The 15,600-nt window shown below is 42.3% G+C and overlaps 1 pseudogene; it reads right to left on the minus strand.

Moving 5' to 3' along the window:
• Positions 1 to 3,297: 3,297 nt before the first annotated feature.
• LOC121088634 lies at positions 3,298 to 14,026 on the minus strand (annotated as a pseudogene).
• Between the last annotated feature and the right edge of the window lie 1,574 nt (positions 14,027 to 15,600).

Here is a 15,600-nt window from a genome sequence, read left to right on the forward strand (position 1 = left end):
CTACAAGAAGTAGCTGGAGTTAGTATCTTGCTGGTTGGAAGCAGGACACCATAAATAGTCTTACAGGCACAGTATGTTTCAGGCTGCAGTTGATGTTCCTTTGGGAGAAAACAGCTTGGCTTCTGATACTGGAATGCAAATACACCAGCCTGCCTGGCTGGAATAACTTTTTATATGATGCTTTGTAACTTGGTCTTTCCCTCTCCCTGGGAGAGGTGGGATCTCTCTTCTTGCTGAGCTTGTGAGACTGACACAAGTGCATACTGTAACAACTGTGCAGAGCTGTGAAATCTGGGGCACAGGAAATTACTCAAAAAAGGAAAAGAAAATCCTGTATTTAGATTTTTAATCTGCGTTCGCTGCGTTGAAGATATGACTAGAAATTTGGAGTCTTCTGCTTTATTGCAGCACAGAACAGTTGACTCAAGATAAATGATTTTATCTTTTTAATCACTTAATACTCCCCTAGTTTTTAATCTATAAACTGTCAGTAACTATTCATCATCCATCCCTTGTCCTTGTCCTGGGTCACTTAAAGTACAGAGCCCTGCCTTATTCTGGCAGGATCTTGCTCATTTAAGCTGAGAGGCAGTTCTTAAAACCGATAGGCCATGTTGCTCTTGCATTTGAAATTGTTAAAGTGCATGGTACAGGACCACTAGTATAAACATCTGCAAAACTACATATTTTTTTTAATCCAAATTCTTCAGCAAAAAAAAAGTCAAGCTGAATATACAATCTAGCTCTTCTGAACTAAATAAGCCTGATTATAATTAGTAATCAGCTGGCTTGTAAGAACAGCTGAACTGAATCAGGCTAAATAATCACCTACAGCAATATCTTGTCTTAAACAGTGGCCAAAAGGAGTTGTTGAAGATGAGTAAATTGAGCACTGCAGTGGCGTGTTATTTAAATAATCTGACAACGGTTTAGGGTGTTTCATGGCCGTCGGTTAACTCCTTTTCAGTTACCTTGTGAATGTGACATTCCAGGAGAATGGCTTTTCACACCCACGCATCTTGTGAAGAATTGCTGTCTCTGACTTGTTTTGGGCTTGTCTGCTGCTAGATTCATTTGATGCCACTGTTTTTACAGCGGAGGAGATAGTGTGACTGGAAATAGACCAGTTGCTTTCTAAGCTGTTCCAGGTTTGGTAAACTTCTGGTATAGCTCTCTGCCCTAGTGTCAGGTCAAGGAAAGTTTTAGTCTACTTAACTGCCATCTGTATAAATTATTCCTAGGCCATTGATTGTCCTTGTCAGTCTTCTATAAATCTTTAAGATAGAGGAAGGCAAGGACCAGAACTTCATTTGCAGGATTGAATGGGTCTCTATATTACTGTTTCTGTTGTTTCTCATCCTGTTTTCTTTCAAATGATATTGAGCTCAATATGAGAGAGCTTGGAACAATAACAGATGGAAAACCTAAGCAGCAATGATCAGCAGTTTTGAATTTTACCTATTGTTCATTACCTATGTTATCCTGTTTTCCCTCTAAAAAACACTTTTAGTTTTCACCCAGCCCCTTTGGAACTTTTAATGAAGGCTTGACTATACCAGAACAGATGAACTGCACAATGAAAGCATGGGACAACATGTTGTGATACAAAGGCAAAATGCTAGGCTAAGGTGTTTTCCATTTACTGGGCTCGGTCCAGTGGTACAGATGATCTCACTGCTGACTAGGAAAGATGTATCTGTGGGTTTGGTCTAGGAGCAGTGTTACATGGCTGATGAAAACTGGAAATTTGGGGATAATATAAATCTCTTAGTGTAGTTCCAAAAGAAGGATGACTATTATGCTGCTGAGGAAGTAGGTACACAGGAACAGAAGCTGCTAGTCCTTCAAGAAACTTACTCCACTCCCTCGAGCCAGTCGTGGTGACTTGAGCCTCTTTATGCTGCACCTGACACTGGGAGAATAGTTATGTTCTTTTCCTGAAGGATTTTGTCTGTAGTGTGGCATGTTCTCCTGGCTTAAAGAGATGGCCTTGATGATGTCAGGTCTATGAAGCGCTACACTTGTGGCCTCTTGCACATCTGCTCCTCCAGCTGGACATTGATCCAGCTGGGGATTAGTAGCTAACAAATGCTCGTGGGCTGCTGAGAAGTGTGTGGAGACAGACTGTGTCTTGAGGCTACCTAGGCAGCAACATGCAGTTGGATTAGTTACAACCACAGAAAGAAGGGAGTGGGTTAAATGGCTGTCAGTGTACACTTGCCTGTGAACACGGGGTTCAGGTAAATCTGAAGGTGGAGACTAGAGAGTTACCAGCACTTGTCAGTGTGTGTGGCAGTACACGTTGCTGCAGGTCCCTGCACTGACCAAACAAATGAAACTCTTTAGAAGGCAGTTGTACCTTTTCCCTTCCTCTTTGCTGCTGCAGTGATCTGACCAAGAAAACGCTGGCTCGTAATTTATAATAGCGGTAAAACAAGCCCAAGCCTCTGCTCTAGCCCTGCATGGCAATTTTTGTTTTCTTAACAAGTTGTAAGTCTGTGTAAAGCAGAGTGTGAACTCCCAAAACACAGGAGAGGCTGGAAGATTTTGGAATCCTTGGAACTGAATACAAGGGAGACCGTGCTTTGTAGTTTCATCTCTACAGATAGTAGATGCAATTAGAGCAGTGCCCTTGTGGCATATGTGTTGAGGTGGGTGAACTGGTGAAGCTAGGAAGTGTGCACCATGAGCAGCTTACAGCAAGCAGTCTTACTGCTGTCATGGGCTGCTGTGATTGCTGTGAAGTAATGGTCTGCTAGAAAGGCACGTTGTCTCAGTCATATGGCTGCAGCTTTGCTGCAAAGTAGAAGGTACTTTATTTCCCAGTAAATGACATCACCCAATTTTTTTTTCTCCTTTTACCTTTGCAAAAGTCTCTGCAGCTGAAAAAGATCTATTGTCTCTAAAACAAATGCACAATCTCTGGCTTCTAACTTGTTTTGAATTTTTTACTATTATATGGCTACTGTGATCATCTAGTCTGACTTCCTGCTAACCACAATCTATAAACATCCTGTAAATAACTTGAAGTCTGATAGCTGTGATTAAATTGGAATGTTGTTAGAAAATTCCTATGAAGTAGAGAATATGTCAAGATTGGCTCTGTGCCACAGCCTTAGGTGGGTATCGCTCCTGCTGCTGTGGATTGACAACCTGACCACAGTCTGAATGCCTGGAAGCAGAGCACCTTCCACAGAGCTCACTTTCTAGCTGAGGCTGTGATAATACCCTTTAACTGACCTTTTCAATTTAGCATGTTGGGGGGGGGGGGGGGGGAGAAACTATTACAGGCACCTTTCTGTCCATACCACTGCACTGTAACTGTTAATTGCTGATGTGCTTCTCAGACCTCTTTCTTTAGAAGAGTTGCTGTAGGAGATCTAATTGGATGGAAATTGCTTTGCCATTTCTGGGGCACTTGTTATTCAAATATCTTGCAAAAGTCTAAAGTAGCTCAAAGATATGTCATCATTTCCTTTATCAACTACAAAGAAAATCAGTTGGAAAAGGATATCCATCAAGTGTGTATCCTAGTCCTGAACCTTAATTACACAATTGTCCTTCCTCTCTGCAGGCAGTGCTGATCCACATTGTTCTTCTACTGGACTGGAAGAACCTAAAGTGATTGTGGGAGCTTTGAGTCGCATGTTAGAGTTCAAGAGCAAGAAGTCATGATTAACATGTGCCTTGTTAAAACTCCAGCAGATGCATTGGCTGCAGTAGCACTGACTTTTTTTTTTTTTTTTACTAGAGAAAACATCTAGTGACACCTTTTGAGTCAAAACACAAACAGACAGTATCTAGGGAGCAGTATGAGAGAGTGAAAATCCACTGTTGGCTTCTACAATGCTGCCCAGCTTTTCTGCTTGTTGAACAAGACAGTTGCCAAACAAAATAATTCATCCATGTCTCCTTTATCAGACTTTGGATTTGTTGGGAGAGAGATTCACAGTCTTCACCACAGCCATTCTACTGATAAAGGCAGTATTTATGTATTCTTGTAGATACAAACCAAACATACAAATCTACTAGTTTATTAGTTTTTAGCAGTTCATAAATAGGAAACCTCATTAAGAAAATAGCTCCTCAAACATAGTTCAGCAGTGTCCTCTAAAGAGCTTTCATTCTGTTACACTGGAATTACTGAACTAAGAATCTCAAGCAGCATGTTGTCTTATCTCATAAGGATCTGATGTTAAATGCGTTGTCTTGCATTAACAGCTAAAAGGTAGCGTATGTTTTGACCTTTTGTCCAAAAATACAATCACTAAGAGTCTCAATTTCTCTAAAATTTATCAGGATTTATGATAAAAGACTGCTTTTCACAAATCCCAAATGTTCAGGTTTATTAAACTTCAACTATCATTACTGAATGGTAAGAGAATATATATTTGGCTACAACTGAGAATTTTGCTAAAAAAGCAGAGCAAAGGTACCAATAAACAACTGAATCAACTGCAGTTGATATAAGGGATGCAAACGCATGCATGCTCCAAGATTACATGCCTGTAAGCTACCTTTGTCCTGTCGTGTAATACATATTCCACTTACATTGTGATTCAATACACGTGAAGTATTACAAACTTGAAATGGTGATATATGGTCCTGATTCCTGGAGGATCTGAAGATGATGCCTATGTTAGTCTTCTAAAAAAGGATAGTCCTTGTGATTTTTTTGCATCTAGAAAAAGACAGTATGATTAAAAAGCTTTAAGGATATAGTCTTAAGGCTAAGAAGAAAAAGCTTTTTTTCCCCCTGACAAAAGTTCTGCAGAACTGAAACTGTGACCAACAATAAAAACATTAACATGAGTCTGCTTAGTTTACACAGGGAAGTGGAAGTTCATGCTCTTCACATATACCAGTGACCTTGTTCTTAAAAGATAATGTATGTTTTGCTTAGCTGAAGTTGTCAAACTTCCCTGTGATAGTGAACCACTCCTTGTGAACTGCTAAGTCTGCTATTAGATAAGGGAGTAACTTGGGAAAACAGAGTAAATTGCAGATCTTGTTAAGTGTATCTAACCGTTCTGTTATCTGACACTGCCTTAATAATGTTGACAAATACATAGGCACAGCTTTTCACTTCAAAAAAACTTAAAACTCTCGTTCTTAAAATGGAGTTTGTTTACACTGTCTCTCATATAAAGTAGCCAAAAAAAAAAAAAAAAACCAACAGAAAAAAAAATTGCCACTTACTTATTTTGGAGTTTCTAGCTGATTTTGATTTTCAAACAGCAGTTTGGTATGTATACATTACAAGATGTTTTAACACACAATGTACCTGCAAAAATCCTAGTGCTGCCAACCTGTACAAGATAGGCAATGCCCTTATAAACCCTAGTCCTGGATTCCAGCTGATATGAATGTGACTGGGTATTGGGGATCTCGATTTAAGTGAGGCTAGCAAATACTGTCTGTTAAGAGGATATGCAATGATAATCCAATCTTGCTAAAACATGAAGGACTCGCTTACCACTTCTTGAAAGCAAGGAAGGTTTCCATCTTTTTAGACAATTCAAACACCTGAGTAAAGATCCCAAACAGCCGAGTGAGTTCAGTTTTCAAGAAGACATGTAAGTTCATTTGCAGAAAGAATATCAAAAACAGAAGTGGAAAAGCATTGTAGAAGCACTAGGAAGTGTGCAATAGATGCACGTTTGTGGTGAACAGTCAGTAAATGTCATAAAGTTACAGGGCTGGTGGGCTCTAATTGCATCATATTTCTATCACAAGGTGGAAAAGTTACTCCCTCTTGTTTGATGTGTTCTAATGAAGGAGGCTTGGCTCCTTACTTTCAAAGTAAATTTTTGCATTCATAAAGAAGTAACCTACATGGTATCTGGCAGACAAAAGGTTTTGCCAGTTCTAAGTATGAAGGCATTACTTTGTTCCACTGGCAGAGTGGATTTTTCTGTGTAAAGTTTAACGCCATTGGTAATTTTCTAAGGTACACTTCTACCTTAAAATTTTCATAAATATGGTGTGGAGTGATGGATTTGGGAATTATACTCACATTTCTTTGCATCGGGAGCTGGATAAGCACCTGCAGGAACAGATAGGGAGTTACAGCTGAGAAGTTCTGCCTTGTGTTCTGAAAGCTGAAAACTGTATGTGCCTGCATGGTTACATGGAGCAGTTCCACTGGTAATCACAGATGGCTTACATAGGAAAAGCAATATAGGAAACTTCCTAATTATTACATGAGCTCATTTAATGATTATTTGTCTCTGAAGTTGAGATGACAGCATGGGAGTACATTGAACAAGAGCGCAGGATTGACCAGGGATGCTGTGTGTAGAAGTGGCTAGTGTACCAATTAAAGCCCAAAGCCATTGGTAATCTCCTGTCCGTCATTAAAACTAGTGTTAAGACATAATATTTTTTAAAGCATTACAATGCGTATGAGACACAGCTAGAACTCAGCTTTCCACAATACCTCTGTGAATTGTTACTTTAGCACAAGTGGGAAAAATATGTGTCACCAGGGAAAATACTGCGACCAGTATTAACTTGAGTTGGGGTTTTGCTGTACTGGAGTGCAATTTCCTTGATTTGGGAATTATCAGAACAGGAAATATCCTCAGGCTTGGACCTGTGCAAATAAAAAGCAGGCTTCAGCAGTTAAATGGCCCACTAGATTCTCGTTCAAGCACTGTAGTGTATGAATATTATTTAAATTATAAGAAAGCATCAACTTGCACACTTTAATTCACCATCTTCCTATTGCTCGAATCCCTGCCTTCATTCTTAATTGTTTTATCAGAGGTTGGCACATGAGAAGAGGTCTGTAGTTTCTGGTATAACAGTAACTATAACATGTTTCAGTCCAGCCTGGGATCAGGCCAGGAATTTCTTTGCTCTGGATCCTGAAAATTTCATCTTCAGAATGGGCAGCTGTCATGTCCTTCACAAGCACAGCTGCTCTGGTAAACACCCTGTTCCAGGTCAGGGAAAGCCATGAAGACTGGAGTAAAAGGAACATTTCTTCATGTCATCGGTCTAAAACCCTAATCCGTTTGTCTCAGCAGGGCTGCAAGGTTGCTATTCTCATAAGCATATGCAGCTTTGGTTTTGGTTATTTTTTTTAGTTCAGAAGTTCTCTTGCATATTTAAGAAGCTTGCCCAAGCTCAGTTAAGAATTACCTTCACTACTTTCACCAACCAGTTGTTCCTTTTCTTCCTAAATATGAAACTCCAGTAACAGCATGGGTATGAATTAGTGGACTGAATATCACAATAAGCGTGAGAGAGGTTTCTGTGCGTGTGTCATTTTTAATGAATTAGTAAATATTTTTCTAATCACATCAGTTTTACTCTGTGAAGGTTTATACACATTCTAAGACTGGTTTACTGTATTGGCTGCAGTTTACATCTAAGAAAGAAGTCTCACAAAAAGTGTTCCTATCGTGGCCAGCTGGGTGCTCCAAGGGGACAATGTGCAGTGACAGAGATCCCTTTGGACTGGCAAAACTTAATCAAAACTTAGGCTTTTCCTGAGGAAGATAGGAGTGGCTCTCAATCTAAAAAAAAAAAAAAAAAAAAGAAAAAAGATACTTCAAGTTTTAGCATCACTGTGGTGACCTATCAAGCCCCACAGCAGCTTTGAAAATGTGGTTCTTTTTGCAGCTGTGGGTTTTTTAAGAGGATCAGCTAGCGTTTGAGATCCTTTCCCCTTCTTCCCAACCCTGCCTCCAGCAAGACCCAATCTTCAAACATTAGTTTCTCTTGCCAGAGGCAGGCAGCTCTCACAGTCCTCTTCTCACTGGGCTCCAAGGGCCGATTGTGCACATCCAGCTGAAGCACCCAGCTCCCTTGGCACCCAGCCCTACCTGTTCACCCCAGCAGTGCAGCCTGGCTCTGGTCCTGTCTGTTCTTTTTCCTTTAGGGTTGTAGGAGCGGGGAAGGGTAAGCCCCACTGCGTTCTGCATGGCAGAGCTCAGCTCTCAGCCTACACGAGCTCAGTGCTGCAGTCAAAAGAAAGGTGAAGGTTGCACGTCCAAGCCAGGAGGGCTGCAGGCTTGTGTGACTGCAGCCTCCTGCACAAGGAAGGGCACAGTGTCCCCTGCATCTTTCGTCACTTTACAATTTAGCTAAATACAGGTTTATTCCCACACAGATATGAAAAAGCACTGCCTTAACATATAAAGTATTTTACTGCCAGAGGTGTTCTATCAAATGCAACACCACAGACAGGTGTGATGTCAGTACTGATGAGTTTTGAGAACAGTTTCCCTGATTATTTGCAGGCTTGCGTCTTAAGCCTGGTTTGCTCAGGAGCTGATCTATCTGATTGTGGTTAAAGTTGGAGACTCCAACAGCCTTCATTTTTGCATCCACCAGCTCTTCCATAGCCTAGAAACACTACAGAATCAGACTTGCTATTCAATTGAGATCTTTTATTTTTTTTCATATGGAAAAAATGCCTGCACTAAGACTTGACTGGTAAAAATCATCATGGCTGGGATCCTGTTTTGATGTGGCGTTAGTACAGTACAGTGAACCATGGGACCCTGGTCAAAGACTCAGGCTCTCACACCATGTATCATCATACAAATAAATAATGGCATTATTCAGATTACCAATTACAATGCTATTATTATTTCAGTAGAATACAGCTATTTTGAAATATTGTCCCCAGGTAGACCTTCTGCTCATAAATAAAAGGGGTTTTCAGGATAATTCCTCAGCTAACAAAATAATTATCCCATAATAAAAAGCTTTACATTTGGAACAGAGCAGCTCCACAAGGCGCTGTTCTGGGAGGGCTAGAGCAGGATACCCGATCATCAACACCAATTAATCTCCCCAGTGAGATCTCCCATTTAGCAGTGGCAGTACAGTATAAGCAGTGCTGTGCTGTTCTTCCCCCCCTCCTCCCATTTTCTTTCCCACTAGCGAACAATAAAACAGCTAGAAAGCCCTAATTAAATTGGCACCTCCAGCAGAATAGAAACAGGACAAAATAATCTACTACCAGCCTCAAGAGCGGAAGATACACCTCTTCCAAAGCAGAAATAATTTTTTTTATGTTGCTATAATAACCAGCAGCCTGAAATGTCCACTTTTTTTTTTTTTTTCAAATGAGCAACAAAAATGTGCCTTATTCTTCATCTAACAGAAGGAAAAAAAAGCATCAGCAAATTCTTCTGACTCTCGTGAGTCTCATGTCTTCTTTTGACCTGGCCATGCCGCGCACAGGGTGGGCATGGAGGGGAAAGGGAGCCCACACCATCAGCCACGGAGAAACTGGAACCTGAGCCCAAGTCGTGCCTCCCACACAGCCTGTGCTCATGCCTGTTTGTGTTGCACACATGGAGTTAGCAAAGGACTTTGGACAAGTTCCAGTACTTTCGGGGGGGGTGTGGGGGGGTGGAATTTGGATGCTCTGGGTACACTGGCACAGACATGTTGGCTTTCCTGTGGTCTGGACAGCTCAGGTGCAACCAGGGATGAGCGTGGCTACAGCTAAAGCCCGGGGAGTGGTGTGGGGACTGAAGTGACAGCATGTGTCACCTCAAGCCACTGCAGGGTACACACACACTCAAAGATTTCCTCTTGCCGTGCCTACCCAGCCAGTTTAGTAAGCAGTAGGCATAAAAATACCTCAATCTTGGCAAAGTAACAGAAGAAGGAGCCTGAGGGCACAGAGAAATCAGCCATCTGGAATACTTCACATTGGACATTCTCTCAGAATTATTCCCAAAGTGGAAACCTGAAGCTTCTCATGTTGTTATTTCCAACTAGCAAGAATTTTTCAGCTTCTCAATGAATGTACTTTCCACGTACCCAGAAAATCTGTACCACTGGGAATGATGGTGCCATTTCCATCTGCAGGAAATAGCTCCTCTCCCGCCTACCATCACAAAAGAAAAGCAAGTTTCAGGTAGGGCAAATCGTGAGTAAAGAAATTACTTAGAAATTCTACGAGTGAGTGGAGCTAAAGACACACTGGATATCCTGGCTTATGTTTGTGTTGCGGAGAGAGGTGGCCAAAACCCGTGATCTGTACGAACAGAGTAATCTTCAAGAAAATCTGCCTCTTGAGAATCCGTCCTGCAGGCAGAGGAAGGGCAGAGGCTTTTATGTGCTTCAGTCAGGCTGAGGGAAGGCCAGGGATGTGATACGATGGGGAAACGAGAATTTATTTAACCTTGGGGCAGAGAGAGAAGAGAAAAATAGGAACTAAGTAATTCACAACTGTTTGACCCTGGATAAGTAAATGACAGCCACATCCCAGGCTTTAAGAGGAATGTTGTCTGGATGGTAACTTGATCTTTGACATGGACGTGCTGTGCAGGGTAGAATAAGGTGGCTTTTGTACTACAAGACATAGCTTAAGCAGCCATAACTTTACCTTTCCTCCTGGGCACTCCCTGCAGAGGTTTGTCATTACATCCTGGTGAGGTTTAACAACACTCCTCATTAGGGAGGACTAAGGGCATGTCTGGTCCCAAAGGAAAATGCGGCAGAGCTCTGTCAGATGGCTCCCAGGAACTGAAGTCTCAATACCTTGAATCCCATGGGCCAGTGCATCAGGTAGAGATCCAGATAATCCAGCTGGAGGGCAGCAAGTGTTTTCTGGTACACCTCCTTCACCAGGGATCTCTCGTGGAAGGTGGACCACAGCTGCAGGGGTAACGCAGTGCCTGGGAGCTGCTCTCCTAGCCTCAGAGCTGCTGAGCATCCCTGGCAGCGGGATACACGGCACAGACACAGAGGCAGCTCACAGTATGGCACATCTTCCCATCCTGAGGAAGTGCCACTTTTGTGCACCTTATTTTATTTGCGGTACTATCAGTTAAGTAAAATGAGAATGAGATCATCTAAAATTCCAACGACGCGTATAACAATTCAATAAAACTAAGAAAAAAAGCAAAACTGGTGAAAATCGACCCGCCAGCTTCCAGCAGATAGAAGTTACTTTATTTTTCCTACCATTGTTGTTGGGGGAAAAAACAAAACAAAACATAACATACAGGAGTTGACAGGCTGAGGCCAGCTGCGCAGCAGGAGTGACCAGGAATACAATAGCCCTGCTTCCTATCTCAGAGGCAACTGAGAGCACGGCCTCAGTTCCTGTCTCCGTGGCTGACAATGGATATGGACTATAAAAAAATCCTTCTCAAATCAAGCCTTCCCCCTCCCCCCAAGTGTTGACCTCTTCCTTCCCTCCATCCACAACACTCTTTGCCCTGGCGGAGAGGAGTTAACTCCCAGACCAGCTTCATCCCCTGGCACTTTTCACATTGGGACCTTTTCTCCTGAGAGCTGGCATCATGTGAGACAAGTTATCCAGGGACATACCTTACAATAAAGAGGTTTTCTCGCCTTACAACCCCCTCTTCAATTTTTTCTCATGGTGCATCCCTGATCCCCCGCTCATCCTGGCACAGGTAGGCACAATCGAAGTGGCAGTACCCAGCACTGATGGCAAATGTCACTGTCTCTTGCTGTTACTGGGGGAGACGGAAAAAAGAAGAGAAGTTAGCAATTTGGTAAACAGCAGAAAAAGCAGTTTGCAGTTCTCCACATCTGGAGATTTTAAGCCCCCAAATAATGAGGTGTTCCAGTTTGGATTTTGCTTTCACTATTTTTCTGGAATAAAATAGCCATGGGAATCAGTCACTGTTGAGTTGCCAGAGCTGATCTGCCTTTTTCTAAGGATTGAACGTTCACATTTAGACACCAGACTATCTTGAACTAAGTTCTAATCTGCCCAGAAATTAAAAGCAGTTTTAGTGTGAGATGCTGGCGGCATGAGGAAAGAATCACCTCTGGAAAGCTTGCTGGCCCTGCAGCGAACAGGCTGGCTCCTGTTGGCGTGTGGAGGTGCGGGGATGACAAAACACTACAGACAGTGCCACCTCCTGGGTAAAATACACAGCCTGGTACTGAAAAGCAAAGTAAATCACTTCAGATTCTTGGCTTGGAGACACTGAAGAGTTGTTTGATGACTGGATACCGATCCTGGAAAATGGCACTTCAAACAGAAACATGATTCAAAACTGTGACCATTTCCTACGTATAACTTCATTACATCCCCACCCATCATCTTTTTTTTTTTTAATGATTTCACTTCTTCAAGTATTTCAAATACAAGGGTGCTTGGTTGGTTCACCTAAACTAAAAAAACTCCACCCAAACGTAGAAACTGCAGTGTTTTTTCCACAAGGCTACACACAACCAAATAGCTGGTTTAAAGTTGTACAAGTTTTCCTTTTTTGCAGCCCTTCCTACGTATGATCGCTGCGGCTCCCAGGGTGGCATGGGAAAACAAGCCACTGGTGACACTGGCCAGATGCGAGGTGTATGGAGTACCTCACCCCTGGGTGCTGCCGCAGCACGGGAAATCTGTTGCGCAGGAGCAATCGGCATCGTTTCCAAGTGGAGAAGGAGTTGGTGAAGAGCAAAGGTGACAATATACCCTGTAATTACACAAAACTCCGTAATGCGAGATGTTTATCAGAAAAAATAATCCATTGCTTCGTTTGACATGGTGCTCACTAAACAGGACGTCAGGTCAGAGTGACTGGGTAAAGGAGAGGCCCCTTTGACACACCAAACCACAGGGCATTGCAGCTGAAGTTGCTGTGGGAACCTTGAAATCAAATAGCTTTGATGAAGTAATCACAGTGGATTTGGGCCACGTTTTCATTGCGTTAACACAAGAGAATTTTGTGGTGGCAGGGATGATGTGTCCAAAATTTTCCTTCTGTTTAGTCCTAACCAGTTCCTGTTAGCAAATTAACAGGTTCCCTTCAGAGAGCTCATCCATCACAGCGTCGGTGCCTTAAGAGGTCCCATGCAAGGCACGCTTTGTTTTTTTAAAGCTTACTTTAGTTGCTTTAGGCTTCTTAGTGTCTTTTGTCATCAGACCAATCAAGAATGAAAGGGTTAAATAAACTCAGCCCCATTTGTGCATCAGTTTTCTCAAGATGAGTAGCAGCTGACCCAAAACTACAGCAAGAATTATTTAACATACTTTTACCCTGACTGTACAGTGTTTCATAGAGTTGGAAGCTTGCAATTCAACGCATTTAGTTTCCAGTCTCAAATCCAGAGACAATCCACTTTTTTTTCTTATTTCTATTTCTTAAGCAGCCCACTTTCTTAAATTTCTCAAATTTCTTAAAATTTTCAGCTCATTTCCTGAGTCCTTTTACATTTGCAATTCAGTATATCTTCAGACCTCTCTTACCAAAAGTCTATTACATAACATTTGCAGGTAAAGAACTACCCAAACTATTTTCCTGGAAAGTGCTGCATACTCACCTGCTGCCATACAAGTAAGTTATCCTCAGTCTCTAAGGAGTTAATGTAAATTCCCATTTTCAAAACACTCAATGCCACTTAAGTTCCTATATCTACATGCACTTGTCAAAGATTACACCTACATGATATGCTGGGACGTTAATACCCAGTGCCAAAAGCAAAACCAACGAAAAACAAGCCAGGCAGAGATTTTCACTTTTGTAGTATGTAATTCTTTCCATAGCTAAGAAAAATCTTCTTCTACCAGCTCACTACATGCACTCTTTAAAAATTCCCTGAAGGACAGGGATGCACTACCTGAAATACTTCAAAAGGCAAGAAACACCGCACAGAGGATTTGCTGCATTTTCCTGACCTGAAGAGACAGTTGCTGAAAAAGCAACTCGGTGACTCAGCAATTTCCTGGTGTCACCTGCCTGATGAGAGGCATGGGGATGAGGAGAGGTCCCCAGCTCCAGCAGGTACCTGCCAGATCCCCAGTCCCAGGATGAGCATCCTGGCACAGGTGAGCAGCTCCAGGTAGGTGGCTGTGACGGTTCCCTCCCAGCTGCTGTGGGGCAAGGAGAGGCTACAGCCCCTTGCAAAACTTTTTATATAGGCTTCACCCCTCCCTCCTGCCTGCAAACAAGGGAAATATGGGCAGAAGTGCAACAATAAGCAAGAGAAGGCAGGGATTTGCCTGTATGTCACCCTTCAAAGAACTGGAAAACTGATTGTGAGCCCCTCACGTGAGTTTGAGTGAGCTCACCATGCCAGTTACACACACTGTATTAACCAAGGCTGCAGCATTTGTATACCTCCCAGTTGCAGAGCAATGAAGGTGGGTTAATTAGCATTGATAATATACAGCTGTGGGCTGGCTTCAGGGGCAGCGGGTTGGCTGATGTAGACAAGGAGCAGCTGTGGCTGGTTCTGTTAAGTGGTTGAGAGCCCATGAAGGGAGAGCGGCTGAGGAAGAAGCAGAGGGAGGAGAGAGAGTGTGGCCTGGGTCAGGAGAGACTTGAAGAAGGCAGCAGAGGGACTGGCATGAAGAGTATTTTGGTATGTGATGGTAAAAGACCTTGTTGCAGTTGATAGTTTTGATAGTGCCATGACACCTAGTCTGCTTTTCTGCAAGAAAATTGGTATTTGAGGAGTTTGCACACGCCCCATGAACCCTTTCTTGTCTCACTGTCTGCTCCTGAGCACATCACCAGAAGCAGCCACAAAGCTATTTACCTCAGGAGGAAGCAGCAATCTGTCCACAGGAAGGACTGTTGCTAAAAAATTCCCAATACTGCTTCACCCCCGCAGCACTGGGCACCCATATTATATATATATAGATAGATAGATAGATAGATAGATAGATCTCCTCTGCTGCCCCCATTACAGCCTGCAGCTTGTCCTCATGAGCCGTGGGGCAGCAGCGCGTGTTTCACTTCCCTGAATGCCTATGCGTGGCAACACCGCAGCTGCCTGGCGCTTGTGGCCAAGCTTATCATCAAAATCCCTGTGCCACAGGGCTTCTGGTTGACCTCAGGCTCCCCTGTGGCTTTTGGTCTCCACCCCTGCTCAATGAGTGTTCACTCAATTCATATACCGCTGTATTGTAATCTTTTTTTCTCAGTTGTCCATCACTCCCACCTTGGTCACTCTGCAACTCCACAGTCCTTCCTTACCATACAAAAGTAATTTCTAGTATCAGAAAATACATTTTACAAACTTTTCAGCCTCAGCATAGGGATGTACCAGCCCAGTGAGGATGTGAATTAACACCTTCATTGAAGATGTGTTTCAGTCTTGATTAGGGTTTCTTCATCTGCTCAAAGAACTTCATACCTATGGAGAATATTTCACTTTGATGTTAAGCTTCCAAGATCGAATGATGGCTTATCTATAGTATAATTTACTGTATTACACAATATTTTAAATGGGAAAGTAACCTAAAATGAATATCCCATCTTCCATTTATTTATAATCCCCCTGAGTTTCTTGGGATTAATATTAGCATCCCTAGGACATGATAATGATAGTATCTTGTCAAAGGTCAAACCATCTGATTGTACAACACATTTAAAATATTCTGATCCAATTTTGTTGGTATATTTAAAATAGGCAGACAGTGGATTATATCTCCATTCAAATGTTAAGGACAAATTTTGGAAGTATTTTGATATTTCCACCATGTCAAGATTTGTCAAGAGCTACAGGGACAACACAGTCCGTTTAAGCGTTCCCCTCTGCTTGAGAGAAGAGCTAAGGAAGAAATAAAGCTTTATCTTTTCAACAGCTACCATGTTAGCTCTGCGTGACTTCAAAATCAAAACTAATTAATCTACAAAACTG

Source organism: Falco naumanni, chromosome 5, assembly GCF_017639655.2.
Source record: "Falco naumanni isolate bFalNau1 chromosome 5, bFalNau1.pat, whole genome shotgun sequence".
Classification (NCBI taxonomy): domain Eukaryota; kingdom Metazoa; phylum Chordata; class Aves; order Falconiformes; family Falconidae; genus Falco; species Falco naumanni.